Raw genomic sequence first — 13,717 nt, 5'->3', positions numbered from 1 at the left:
AGTCTGTAGAGCTATCAAGGATAATCGCTTGTGTTGGTAGCCAGTAATCCAAATACAAATGTCCTCGGCATATATTGACAAATGCACTTGCCTGCAATTGCTTGCAACGAATCGGGAAGGCCAGTCATTGCGACGTTAAAGAGCGTGGAGGAACGAATACTTCCTTGAGGCCCACCTCATGATAGAACCGTTTCGGTGCTTAATATACTCCATAACCGTACACGAACCGCAGGATCGCTGATAAACGTGTAAATTAATCTTAACATATGGCTCTGTATGCCTATGCGTTCCAAACTATTCAGAATTGAGCTCTGAAGCACGGTGTCATAAGCTTTTGCAACGTCAAGAAAAGTGACTAAGGTGGAAAGGGCGAAAGCTTTCTGGTGTTTAATGTGACTCACCAGGCCTGAGACGCTATCCTGGGCACTAAGACCTCGGCGGAATCCTGCCATACGTGTTGCAAGTGCTTTGCTGTCCTCAAGCCACCACGACAAGCGTTCATTTACCAGTTTCCGCATCAACTTAGCTACACAGGAGGTCAATGACACAGGGCGATACGAGGCAAGGTCTGTGATATCTTTGCCAGGCTTTAGTACTGGAACTACATATGCTACCTTCCATGACGGAGCAACTTCGCCTGTCTCCCGAACTCGATTCATGAAGTTTAGGAGCTCCTTCCTGAGTTCCAGGGGAGGATTTGTCGGGACCTTGTGCTAACCGGCGCTGCTGACCACAGAGCGCTGGCTGAAGCTCCCTTAGCGTGAACGGGCCGTCCATGATAGATCAGGAGGAAGCAGGTGGTGTATATATATCCATTCCGGAACTATCACGTACAAATGCATTTGCAAATTTCTCTGCCAAGCACACATTAGGTTTTTCCTTGCGCATTGCAAGAGCTTCGAAAGATTTCCAAGGCGAGATTTTCCAGCAAGGCTGCCAATAACTCGATCGCCATATTCTCGTCATCGGTGAGAACACAGTCGAACTAGCGCAGAATGAGACACATTGCTACCTGTAGAGATCGTTCGTGTGCCGTCGAATCGCAGAATTCAGCCTATTGAAGGTCGCCTTGAAATCCCTGTCGTCCTTCTTCCGCATGAGTTGGCGTTCCATCCTTCTCGCTGCGCAAAGGTTCCTGAGTTTTAAATGCGGGGCCGGAAAATGGTCAGGTAACTTGACAGCAGTAGCTGCTGCTACTTACTAGAAATTATTTTGTCAATAACATCAACAGAAACACGTTCTAGGTGCTATCTGTACTTGCCCAAGTTGACCACACTGCTGATTTTAGGACTACGCATAAAAAAGTCGGCAGCAAACACAAAAATGGGATTGTGATCATGTGGTCAGGCGCTATTGACCACCTCACGCGGACGTCAGGTGAATGCAGTGCCAGGTCTATAGCTGTCGCTGAGGCTTGGAGGCCGGAAGAAAGTGGGACTTCCGTCATTGGCAACACACAGGTCCAAACTGTCAATAGCGTCTACGAGTTTGTGTCCACGGGGATCCGTGTTCCTGTCACTCCAGACGACATAATGGGCGTTGGAATCACCGCAGATGATTCGAGGAGCTGGGCAGCTGTATCAGAGCTGCTGTAGAAACAAATCTAATGCTATTATTTTCCGCGGGGACACGTACACGGATCCAATAGAAGGGGTTCGAAAGCCGAGCTGTATTCTCACAGCCGCTACCTCAATGTCGACCGTGCAAAAATCGGTAACACTTAAAGAAACATTTGGAATTTTCCTTCTTATGTAAGGCGCGGTAGTTCCTGCAGGAAATGACTTTACGCTGCAGTTTTTATGGACAACATATCCAGTCAAACATCTCCCGCTTGGCAGGCCAGCTTCCGACCGGGCCAATACTGGAACACAAGTCTCTTTCAAGAATAGTTTTAGTTCAGCTGCCCGATGCCCGAGTTAAAATCCCAGCGCAGTTTCTTTGCAATATAAACGGCACTTTTCGGTGGATATTAGATTCATGAGGTTGAACACCATTCATATTACTTCGAAAGAAAGCTCGCTGCGAAGGGGTGATAATCGTGGACTAAAAAGAAAGAGCCAAATGTAGAAAGTTCTTCAGGTTACCAGGCGGCATCGCTGGAACATGTCAACGCAGGGCTCCAAGCAAAACATGAAGACGGTCAGACACACTTTGATTTTTGAGCTCATTATTTTGCGCAACGCATTCACTTGCAACATCGAAAGAAGATGCCGACGGGGACACACTCTTGGCCGAAGTAACTGATTTTCTTGTCACTTGGCATATGAGAGTCCTTCTTGCCGTCGAGTCTGGCTGTGGTTCCGTCGCTCAGGAACATGGACACTTTTTTTGGAGGTCGAACAACCTACTCACACGCAATGCACCTTGGCGCCTCGCTGGACTCATGTCCCTTAGGAACATTGTTGGGTAACGCAAAAACATCAGACTGCAACACTGGGAACTCTTGTTTTTCGATAATGGGGCCAGCTTGATTCATAACGCGTTCTCAATAATTAAGCACGCGCTGAGGTTTGAAGAAACAAACAGCATACACCCATTTTGTTTCGCGTCATAGCCATTTCTCCTTCATATGACGCAAATTTATGAGCTAGAAAGGCTACTTGGGCTAGTTGGTATAGATTCGATCCCCTGCGAGAGCGAGCGCAGAGACGACGGACAAGGCAAGGGCCTGCGATTTCTGGACCTTCGGTTGAGTTTTCGTAAGGACCATGTGTGCTGGCCGTATGAACCGCGGAGAGCAAAACCCCTGCCAGACTGACGGTCTGCTCACTCGAAACTTGTGAAAAGGGGCGTTGCGTTTGCATGCTAGGGGTCGGCCATTTCTAAGTCATGCTACCAAAGTAGCTTTTAAAATCAGGAGGCGAGATTGAGGAGCGCCGTGATTCCGCTCCCCGTCTTGATGTCGGTGAGCGAGAGTTTACGATACAATACAATACAATGTTTATTCAACATCTCGGGGATTGTTTGGAGCACGGGCAAAAAGCAGAATAAGGCTTTACATAGGCGCGTACCCCAATACATGACAAGCAGTATGCAGCTACATGCTGCAGTGGTTAAAAATAACGATTTAAAAAAATGGGTGCGATAGGAGAATACAAACACAAGTTAAACATGCGCATACATGAAAATAAAGCGCATTGTAATGACATTATTAGTTTACATTGTGAAGAGTAAATATGTTTACCCATACGTAAAACATGATCCAAAGACATCAGCAATAAAGAACACAGCAAAAGAAAGGAAAAAAGTAAATGCGAAAACAGTTTCAAAATTTAAGACGTGGTGACATTTCAGTCCTATACATATTTATTCCGTTGGCTCTTCATTGGAATACAGTCAAAATCTGTATTTCCGCACCTCGCGAAATCATTTAGCAATGTTGGTGTTCTAAATTTTAACATTTGCCTTCCATATCCTGTACGGCATTTGCTCAATTTCCATTCATCTGGGTTGCGCATTGGGTATAGAGGATTGTGTTTTTCAAGGTTTACCACTAATTTCAAGGTGTCATTCCCTTTAGTTCTTTCTAATCTGCATTGCTTAGAAAGCCTGTACTCATACATAGATTCTATGCTGACAATATTTAGCTGCTTGTACATCTCCTGCGTGTGATTTAAATAGGGTGCTTTGCATATTATGCGGATGGCACGTTTTTGTAGCAAATTGAGCGCATGAATATTGTATTTAGTCGTAGTTCCCCAAACAATTGCGCCGTAATTGAGAGGTGATGAGAATAAGGAGTTGTAAAGCATGATATAAACTGCTCTTGGAAACATGAAACAATGTCGGCGCATGAGACCTATAGTTTTAGAAAGTTTTTTGATGAAGTCATTTATGTCTGCATCCCAGGACAAATTTTCAGAAAAAAAAACACCGAGTGTCTTGAAACACTGAACAACCTGTATATCTATGCGGTCAATGACAATTGGTGGTAACATATAAACTTTATTTCTTAAGTAGAACATAACAGCCTTGGTTTTTGCAATATTTAATTTTCATTCATTTCTTGCTGTCCGTGTACTAACGAGGTTAAGTGTTCGATTAGCATGCCAAGCCAAATACGGTTCAGAACTACCTGGAAAAAATAAGCTTGTGTAGTCAGCGTAAATTAAGTACTTAGCGCTAGGGTCAATGTTAACTATGCCGTTTATATATAAAATAAATAGAAAAGGGCCTAAGATGCTCCATTGCGGAACACCTAGTTTAACCAGTTTGACGACAGAAGAGCGACCATTTATAACAACGCATTGGGATCGGTTTTGAAGGTAACATGAAATTAATTTGTGGACTATACCTCGAATACGATAATGATCCAACTTTTGTAGAAGTATACTGTGGTTAATATAATCGAAAGCTTTTGTAAAATCAAGGAAGATAACAAGGACCATGTTTTTGTTTTCAAAATTTTCAAGGATGAGTTCTTTCTGATCAAGGAGCGCTAGTTCTGTGGATCGATTTTTTCTAAAACCATACTTTGCAGGAGCTAAGGTGTCGTAGCAATCAGTAAAAGAAGTTAATCGTTTAAGAATGACTTTTTCGAGTCCCTTAGAAAAAAAGAGGGAGTATTGAAATCAGACGGTAATCATACACGTTGTTCTTGTCGCCTTTTTTATATACTACCGTGACTTTTGCACATTGCATGCTCTGAGGAAACACCCCCAAAGAAAGGCAAATGGTAAATATATGCGCCAGGATATGCGCAATTAGGTGAATGATATGTTTCATGGGATTTGCTTGAAGACCCATTATGTCAGTGGACGTGCTGTTTTTCAAACTGGCAAATGTGGCTAATATTTCAGATTCCGAGACTGGCTCAAGAAATGCAGTTTGTCGGAAGGAATGTTTCATGAAAGAAAAGTAGTCTCCAATGGACGACACTGAGGTTAGAGAAAGAAAATTATCATAGAATGTATTAGCTAAGTCCTCCCTTGAAATTTCTACGCCATTATTATTTAGTTTTGTAAGCATATCTAGAGATTTGCAAAATATTTGGTATAAGCTGCGCCAGACGTCTCCAGATTGCTGATTCGAGGAAGTCAGAATATTATAGTGATAACGATTTCTAACAGCACGAAGTTTTTTAGTGACATCATTTCTATAGGTCTTAAATGTTTTGAGAGCATCAGGACATTTGTTGCTGATAAACTTCTGAAAGAGCCGTCCACGCTTTTTTATCAGGTTAAGGAGTTCAGACGATACCCATGGCTTACGGATTTTCTTTGACCAAGCATATGTTTTCAGGGGAAAGCAGGTTTTATACAATGATAAAAATTTCTTCACAAACGTATCATAGGTATATCAGCGTTATGTTTACAGAGCACATCATTCCAGCTCACTTCCGCAATGCAATCACGGAATCTCGATAAAGTGCACGGATTGATTTGCGAGCGAGACAAAGGCGGCTCAGATTTCGCAATTGCTCGGAACCCATTATCCACTGAAATGAAAATCGGAAGGTGATCGCTTAAACAGTAATTGATTACACCAGATTTGGTACGACTGGTTTAAAAGTTTCTTATAAAAAAAGCAAGGAGTGTTTGTGAACCTTCACTAAGTCTTGTAGGTGATGTTATCACATTTTGACAAGAGTGAGTGTTCAAAAAAGATTCAGAGATCATTTTTGTACAATTTTCGGCACGGAAATTAATATTGATATAATATTTGCTGAAACGTGCCAGAAAAGGTCAGGCAGGTGCCCCCGAACCAGAACCAAAGGAAAAACGGAAGCACGCAGTGGTGCCCTACGTCCATGAAATGACACATCGTCTGAAAAAAATAGGGTCATGATACGGAGGGCCAGTATTGTTTTCCGTTTCAAGGAGGCTTGGCCAGATCTGCGCATGGGCCCTAGAAGGACTGGGGCACAAGCCAAAACAGGCTGCAGCGTCGGGCACCGGTTTCGATATGTAAGATCTGCCATAGGCTTATACAGTATACAGCATTCCGCTGACGTGCGGAAGAACATACATAGGCCGAATGGGCAGGTGCTTTAATAACCGATTACAGGAGCATTTGCGTTCCCACTCAAGTCGTCTTTTCAAAAACTTAGCCGAGCATTGCAGCTGATGCCAAGGATCTTCGCCCCTCCTTGATAGGGTGGTCGTGCTGTTCAGGTACCAAGATAAAGTGACCCGAGAGCTCGCAGAAGCATATCACATAAGAAAAGGAGGAAACTCGTGGGTTAGCAGTACCACCCTGAATCTGCTTGATAAAGAATTCACTTTTATTGTCACGTTTGTTGATTGATCATTTCCACGTTATGTATAATCGCTTGACTTGTAGAACAGCGATATTTAAGAAATGTCTTTTCCGTGTGAAAATCAGTTGATAGAAGCGCCTTGTTGCGTGTTTTTCCTTGTCCGTCGTCTCTGTGGTCTGCATCGTAGCAATAAATTTATGGGCCTTTCATTTTTATTTCACTTTTCAGATACCTTACTGACGCGTCCCTTTGCTCTCAAGAATAATTTCTTTCCGTCAAAGATACCAAGTGCTGCCTTAGAGCAGTTCAGGGAAGTGGGCAAAAGAAATCGCAAATGTAGCCGAAAGTAGCGAATTTTTTTTACTTCTGCGCAAAGTTGACGCAGGTTTCAATAAAAGAATAAAAAGAGAGAGTCAAATTACTGTGTCAGCTGCCAGTGTAAAATCAGGCACAATACATGGCACACTGGTGCAAACAATTCATGTTCGTATTCTACAGGCGGTCACTGAGAACTTCACTTCCGCGAGGTTTCGACGTGCAGCCGAAACCTAAATATTAATTTCAATATTGACACAATAAACATCATGTTCGCAATCTTCCTACGCTCTGTTTTCATCAAGGCAATCTGCACAAAAACGCGCACTGCCTCCGCTTTAAAAGCCGGATGTGAGAGAATTTTGAGGGCGCCTTCCTGGAGGTACCCACCAGAAGCGCCTTCGCAAGTAGCTTCACATGCCACAAATTTAGCAGGCTTTGTGATTCAATATATTTTGAACTACTCACAATTTCCTGACTTCGGACTGCTGCAGGGTCACTTACATTCCCCGAAAGTTACTCGGGAGATTTATTATGTCTGCCCGTCCTTTACAGCCATTATTTTCTATCTAATAGCATTCAGCTGGCGAAGCGCTGGTTACGGTTTAGGTAGGCCCAGTTGTAGCTGAGTGGCAATTTGCCTCCGTAACAGAAGATTATACGTGTACTTATTAGCAGCGGGAACGCGCGCTATTCTTATCGCACAACACATTTTTTCTTACATCAGGGAAAATGACCGTTCTCTAAAGGTTTCAGTACTTTTCTCTTCCTGTAAAAACTACTACATTTAAAATTTAATGCAATATACCAGAGCAAATCTAAACAGCACGCTTTTCTGCATTTTAGTTTCGATAATGAATGGTGGGTTGCAAGCTATTCTTACACAGTGGTTATGACGCAAAATGTTATTTGCCGAAAATCTCGTTTTATAAACAAATTTGAACACATTTGGTACGCTTGCACTGCAAAGAAAAAATTTCTGAAAATTATATGAAACGTGAAGACAGTTTGGCTTTCCACTGACCACTGTCTTTCAAAAAATTTAACTTCTATCTTCAAAACCATTCTTGCGACAAAACAATTATAGGAAACTACATAGTTGGGCAGTCTGGTTTCCGTCATTGTCACGGTCAGAAGTAAATTCAGGCGAAAAGGAAGCATCTTCAGATTTGCTGCCGCTCGGGTAGGCGATGAAAACAATGGTGGATAAAGCGGAGTCCTGGGACTTGCGACATTTGGGAACCCTCGTCGCGCATGCGGAGCTTCCAAGCTACACTGACGCTACTGTGTGTTTGAGCGCGCATGGATGGATGGATGGATGGATGGATGGATGGATGGATGGATGGATGGATGGATGGATGGATGGATGGATGGATGGATGGATGGATGGATGGATGGATGGATGGACGGACGGACGGACGGACGGACGGACGGACGGACGGACGGACGGATGGATGGATGGATGGATGGATGGATGGATGGATGGATGGATGGATGGATGAATGGATGGATGGATGGATGGATGTGTCGGAGCTAAGGCGAGGAAGAACCAGCTGCAACAGCATTGAGGTTTGAACTGCTTACTTGCGCTGCTCGCGCTGCGGCGGCCTAGCCAAACTTCCTTTCTCGTCCGGCGCCGCGTGCCATGGCCTGCGAGCCGAGCGTGGCGCCAGGGGCGCTACAGGGCTCCCCCTGTAAAGCGAAGCCACAGTATTCGCCCAGCGGATGTGCTTGAAGGAAGCTGCTCACAATGGTGGCGCAGTCAAAGCGAGAGCGAGTGTAGGGTCGACGGGCAGAGGAGTGGCAATGTAGGCTGGCTTGAGGCGGTCAGCAGCCACGACGTCCTCACGGCCGTTGACGTCTAACGTGAATGTCTTCTGCTCACGATGAAGGACGCGGAACGGTCCATCGTAGGCCGGCGTGAGGGGTGGACGGATGTGGTCACGGCGGATGAAGACATGGGTGCAGGAGGCCAGGTCCTGGCTGACGAACACGGACTGTGGGTGACGGGCTGCGGGGGTGACAGGAGTAATGTGGCCAAATGTGTTGCGTAGGTCTCGGATGTAGGTGTAAGCGTCATATATTAAAGGAGGGAAGGAAGGAGAGAACAATTCCACAGGGAGACGCAGGGGAATGCCGTAGACTAGCTCAGCAGAACAGCTGCCGAGGTCAGCCTTCAGTGCCGAGGGATTGCCCAAGAGGATGAGGGGAAGGTGGTCGGACCAGCGTTCGCTTGGCTGATAAGTGGTAAGGGCAGCCTTCAGTTGCCGATGCAGACGTTCCACCAAGCCATTGGCCGAAGGATGGTAGGCGGTCGTACAGATGTGGCGAACGCCCAGAATATTGGCAAGAGCAGTAAGCAGTGCTAATTGAAACTGGCGGTAACGGTCGGTGGTGACGACAGACGGGCAGCCGAAACGAGAGACCCAGCCGGCCATGAAGGCCGAAGCAACGGTTTCGGCTGTAGTGTCAGCAATGGGCAACACCTCGGGCCAGCGGGTGAAACGGTCCACACAGGTGAGCAGATAAGAGGCCCTTCGTGATAACGGGAGTGGTCCAATAATGTCTATTTGAACGTGGGAAAACCGTGCGTCAGGTGGCCGAAAAGGAGAGGCAGGTGTGACGGTATACCGGTGAACTCTGACGCGCTGGCAGTGAAGGCAGGTTCTTGCCCAGTTTCGGACGTCGGCATTGATGCTTGGCCAAAAGTAACGAGATGTGATCAGCTTCTGCGTAGCAAGAATACCAGGGTGGCTCGGGTGGTGCAGTTTTTTCAAAAATGGTGCGGCGCAAACCCAAAGAAACGTACGGGCGCGAGACGCCAGTGGATGTCTCGCACGTAATTAACTGGGAGGAAAACGGCAATGAACATTCGGCGAAGGACGCGGAAGTGGATGAGGACCGAAGACGTTGGAGCTCTGGATCATTGCGCTGTGCAGCCACTAGCTCCTCTACATTGTGGGGACCTGCCCTGCAGCCCCCTGTGTTTGGTTTCCCACGAGGCACCGTGCAGCAGCAGTCTCACCTCGAGGAGGAGCGCATTCCCTTGTCAGTTACATTAACTGGCAAGAGAGGGCGCCAGCGTCGCAGCGCGGGAGACTGCTGAAGCCCGCGCGTGGGAGGGGGCATGAGGCTCTTCGGCTGGGTTCGTCGGCGCGAGCGGACGTGTCGCTCGCGGCTCCGCTCTTCGCCGGAGGGGCGAGGAAGTGACGGGGAGACCCGCTCCGGTACTCGTCCCATCCGGCTTCCGGAATATCTCTAGCCCTAGCGTGGGCGATCATTCGCTCGGAACCTTGCTGGTCAGTCGGACGACCTCGATTCATTAGCGTACCTTGTCGCTAGCTGGCGTTATTGTTTCTGTAGCAATAAATGCCTGTTTGTGTCAGCCAATGTGTGTTTCCTTTGTTCCCTCAGAGCAAGGCCCGCCGTGGTTGGCGTGCGCTCGGTAGCGTACGCGATCACGGGGTGGGATCCGGGCGGCTTTGAACCGTGTCAGCCGCGATTGAGTTGGGAGAACGTGTATATATCTCCCCAAGCCAACCCCACAATGACCACTGGTGATTCGGACGCCATGGCACTACCACGGGAAAGCGCATCAGCACCAGCATTCTCCGGGCCATGGACTGACGGAGATCTGCTGTGAACTCGGAGATAAAACACAGTTGGCGGATCTTGCATGCAGTGTAGGTGCTGTGGTTCCCTTTGGAGGCAAACGTCAAGGGCTTGTGGTCCGTGATGCCGTGAAAGTCCCGGCCCTCCTGGAAATGGTGAAAGTGCTTGATACCGAGGTACACAGCGAGAAATTCTCGACCGAAGGTGCTGTATTTAGTCTCGGGTGGCTTCAGCTTATGGAAGAAAAAACTGAGGGGCTGTCAACTAGAGACGTGCTGCTCAAGAACTGAGCCGACGGCAATGCTGGAAGCGTCGGTTACGAGGCGCAGTGGAGCATCAGGAACTGGATGTACGAGTAAAATTGCGTCTGCGAGCGCCTACTCTTGCACTTCGTCGCCACATTGCTAGTTTATACCTATTTCATAAATTCTTTTATTCCGAGCTATCACAGGAACCCTATATCTGCCCTCCCCCACCACGCTTTTCTCTTCGCACCGGACATCAGCAGCAGGTATCTCGGCCACGAGCACGCACAACTTTTTCTTCATCATCCTTTCCCCGGACTGCTAGCGACTGGAACGGCCTTCCCCATGAACTTGCTGCCATCACATGCCAAACTATGTTTCTTAACCAAATTACGCGTTTGCTTGCATCACGATAATCATTTTTCTTTGTATAACTCGTTCAATTTTTGTGTACTTTTTCTGTTGTTAATCTATATGTGTCCCACCGCTTATGTAATACCCTCACACGAGGGTCTTTAAGGAAATAAAGTGAAGTCCTCTGTCCACTTAAAAGGCGCAGCAGAATCTTTTTTCGTAGACGAAACATCGGTCAGAGGCTTCAGGAAAGAGGCGCACTTCGGGAGAAAGCGATGATGAAGCTAGAGGAGACCTAAGAATTCTCTTAGCTTTTTGAATGACCTGGGGGCGGTGAAGTCTGGAATGGCTTTGACTTTGCTGTCGAGAGGCCAAAAGCCCTGCGGAGTGACAAGGTGGCCGAGGAACTCTGTTGTAGCTACGCCAAAGAGGCACTTGTTGGGGTTGACGAGCCCATATTCACCCAGTCAGAAGAAGAGGGCGCGCATATGAGCATCGTGCTTAGTAGCGGACGAACTTGCTACGAGGATATCTTCAAATTAAGCGAACACGACGTCGAGGCCTCGCATAACCTCGTTGATAGCTCGCTGAAAAGTATGTGCGGCGTTGCGCTAGCCAAAAGGCATCCGCACGTACTCAAAGAGGCCGGACGGTGCCATACAAAAAAGTCTTATGGGCGTCTATGGAAAAAGCTATGTCCGTCTATGGCCTTTTAAGAACGTCTATAAGCACCCATGGAGGTGCTTATTGACAGCTATTGAAAAATCTATGCCACTAAAGCTATAGCTTTGGAACCATACAATTGTCTTAAGCTCTCTATAGAAAAATATATCAGCCTGTATAGACAGCTATAGACAGAAATAGGAAAGGTCTATAGCTATTTGGGTCAAAATTCTAAAGCCGGCCATAGGACATTTTTGTACGTGAGACCGTCTTCGGTATATCAGCGGCCTCCACAGGAATTTGATAATAAGCCGTCACTAAGTGGTGGTAGTGGTTTTATTAAAAATAATAGTAAAAAGGAAGGAAAAGATTTTTGCTAGCCCCGGCATCTGCCATCGATACTGAAGCACCTGAGCTGGGGCAGCGGAAATAAAGGACAGCAGGCAGAATGGAGAAATGAAATGAAAGAGGTGAGGGGACAGTCAATTTTAGAGAATATCATGCACCCAGCCAGATTTGATGTGAAGTCCGGTATGTCAGGAAGTGGATAGCGGACTGGTGAAGTGCAAGCGTTGAGGGCGCGGTAAACTCCACATTGTCTCCAGACGTCCGGATCTTTCTTTGGCACCATGTGAACTGGTGATGCCCATTTGCTGTAGGAAGGGCGCACTATGTCGAGTTCAAGCATGTGTTGGAACTCACGGCGAGTGATAGCGAAGCGTTCTACCAACAAACGGCGAGGGCGAGCAAACACCGAAGGTCCCGAAATCACGATGTGGTGAGTGCATGATCCAGTGCTTCGTCGGTGACTCTCTGGTATGCGGCCTTGTGAGGTTGGGAAAATCAGCTTAAACTTTCGAGTACGGCGAAACAGGGACGAGAGCGCGAAGCCCCGCCGCCGCAGTGGTGGAGAGTACGCCGTTGACGAAGATGTGCGTGCTGAGGTCTATGAAGCGATGAGCTTGCATGTCGACGGTTTGGTTGAAGAAACTGGGGAAGTCCGCGCCGAGAACAGCTTGCGAGACATCAGTGATAATGAAGCTCCAGCGAAGCGTGCGGCACAATGCGAGGTTAATAGTCAGGGACCATTGGCCGTACGTGCGAATGGGGAGCTGTTGATCGCTTGGAGCGGGGAGGTCTGTTCGTTGCGACGGCGATCTGCCCAAGAGGCCGCTATGACGCGTACTTGTGCTCCCGTGTTGACCAGGAAACGAGTTCCAGTAATCTTGACCGAGATGTAATAGAGGCGGCATGTCCGTCCACCAGCCCCACTTGCCGCCGTCAGTGGCCGGTCGCAGCGTTTCCACGGGTGGTGCACTTGAGGGCAGAGCTGCCGAAAATACGGTGGTACCAGCAGACAGCCGAGGGCGAGGTGGTTGGCCGCGCATCGGATGGTTGGGACTTCGGGGAGCGGCGGCGTGTCCTGAACATCGGCCGAGAACGGCGCCGCAAAGGTGGGAGGATATCGAGCCGCCTGGCAAGAGCATCAAGTCGACATTCGATGCTGGCGAGGTGGGAGTCTGCGGCGGTAGCTGGAGGCTGGCTGGTGACAGAGCTGACGTTGGGGAGCCGTGAGTAGTCCGGAACACGGTCAGTGAGTTCAACGGGCTTGCCTAATGAAACATCACCCGCAGCTGCGAGGATGAGGACCATGTGTTGGAGAAGACGCTGAAGGAACAACTCACGCAGAAGTGGGTCGTGCTGAGGAGCGGAGTCTCCCAGAATATGGCGCATGCGACGGAGGAGCTGCGAAGGGCGGCTGTCACCAAGCTCTGTAGCGCTGAGGAGCTGCTGGAGTTTGCTGCGCTCGGACGCTGACTTGTGGTCCGTGATAGCCGCCTTCAACGTGTCGAAGGGTCCAGCCGAGTTCGGCGAGCAGATGACGTCCACTAAGTCCTCAGCAACGTCAGGAGACAAGGACGACACGAGTTGGAGTAACTCGGTCTCCTGGCTGGTGATACGTCGCAGCTGGAAATGCGCCTTAACATGCAGGAGCCAGGCGCGGTGGCTATTGAGCCAAAATGGCGGCAGGCTGACTAGCTGGAACGCGGCCACTGAAGCACTGAGAGGCTGAGCGTTCTCGGACGCGTCGCCGCTGGTAGGAAGGGCGGAAGAGCCAGGGGAATCCATGTAGGACGATGAAGTTGCGTGTTCGTAGCCGGGTCACCAAATCTGTTGAAGCTTAGGCGAGGAAGAACCAGCTCCGACAGCGTTCAGGTTCGAACGAAATGAGGTACAGTCTAAAGTAATTCGAATATGATCGCTTCTTGCTTAACTTACTCAGACTAAACTGCCCTAAAAGGGTTTATTTTCGAAAGAAGGCTGCAAC

General features: G+C 48.0%; 1 long non-coding RNA gene across 1 annotated transcript in view; it reads left to right on the top strand.

Moving 5' to 3' along the window:
• The window catches only part of LOC144130184 (uncharacterized), a 70,180-nt gene extending 63,393 nt beyond the window's left edge, over window positions 1-6,787 (top strand). The window contains exons 2-3 of the long non-coding RNA XR_013313994.1: window positions 4,800-4,882; window positions 6,428-6,787. This is a non-coding gene — a long non-coding RNA (uncharacterized LOC144130184). The remainder of the gene's footprint in view (window positions 1-4,799; window positions 4,883-6,427) is intronic.
• Window positions 6,788-13,717: the final 6,930 nt, after the last annotated feature.

This window comes from Amblyomma americanum, chromosome 4 (genome assembly GCF_052857255.1).
Source record: "Amblyomma americanum isolate KBUSLIRL-KWMA chromosome 4, ASM5285725v1, whole genome shotgun sequence".
Lineage (NCBI taxonomy): Eukaryota > Metazoa > Arthropoda > Arachnida > Ixodida > Ixodidae > Amblyomma > Amblyomma americanum.
This window is presented reverse-complemented; position numbering and strand designations above follow the sequence as displayed.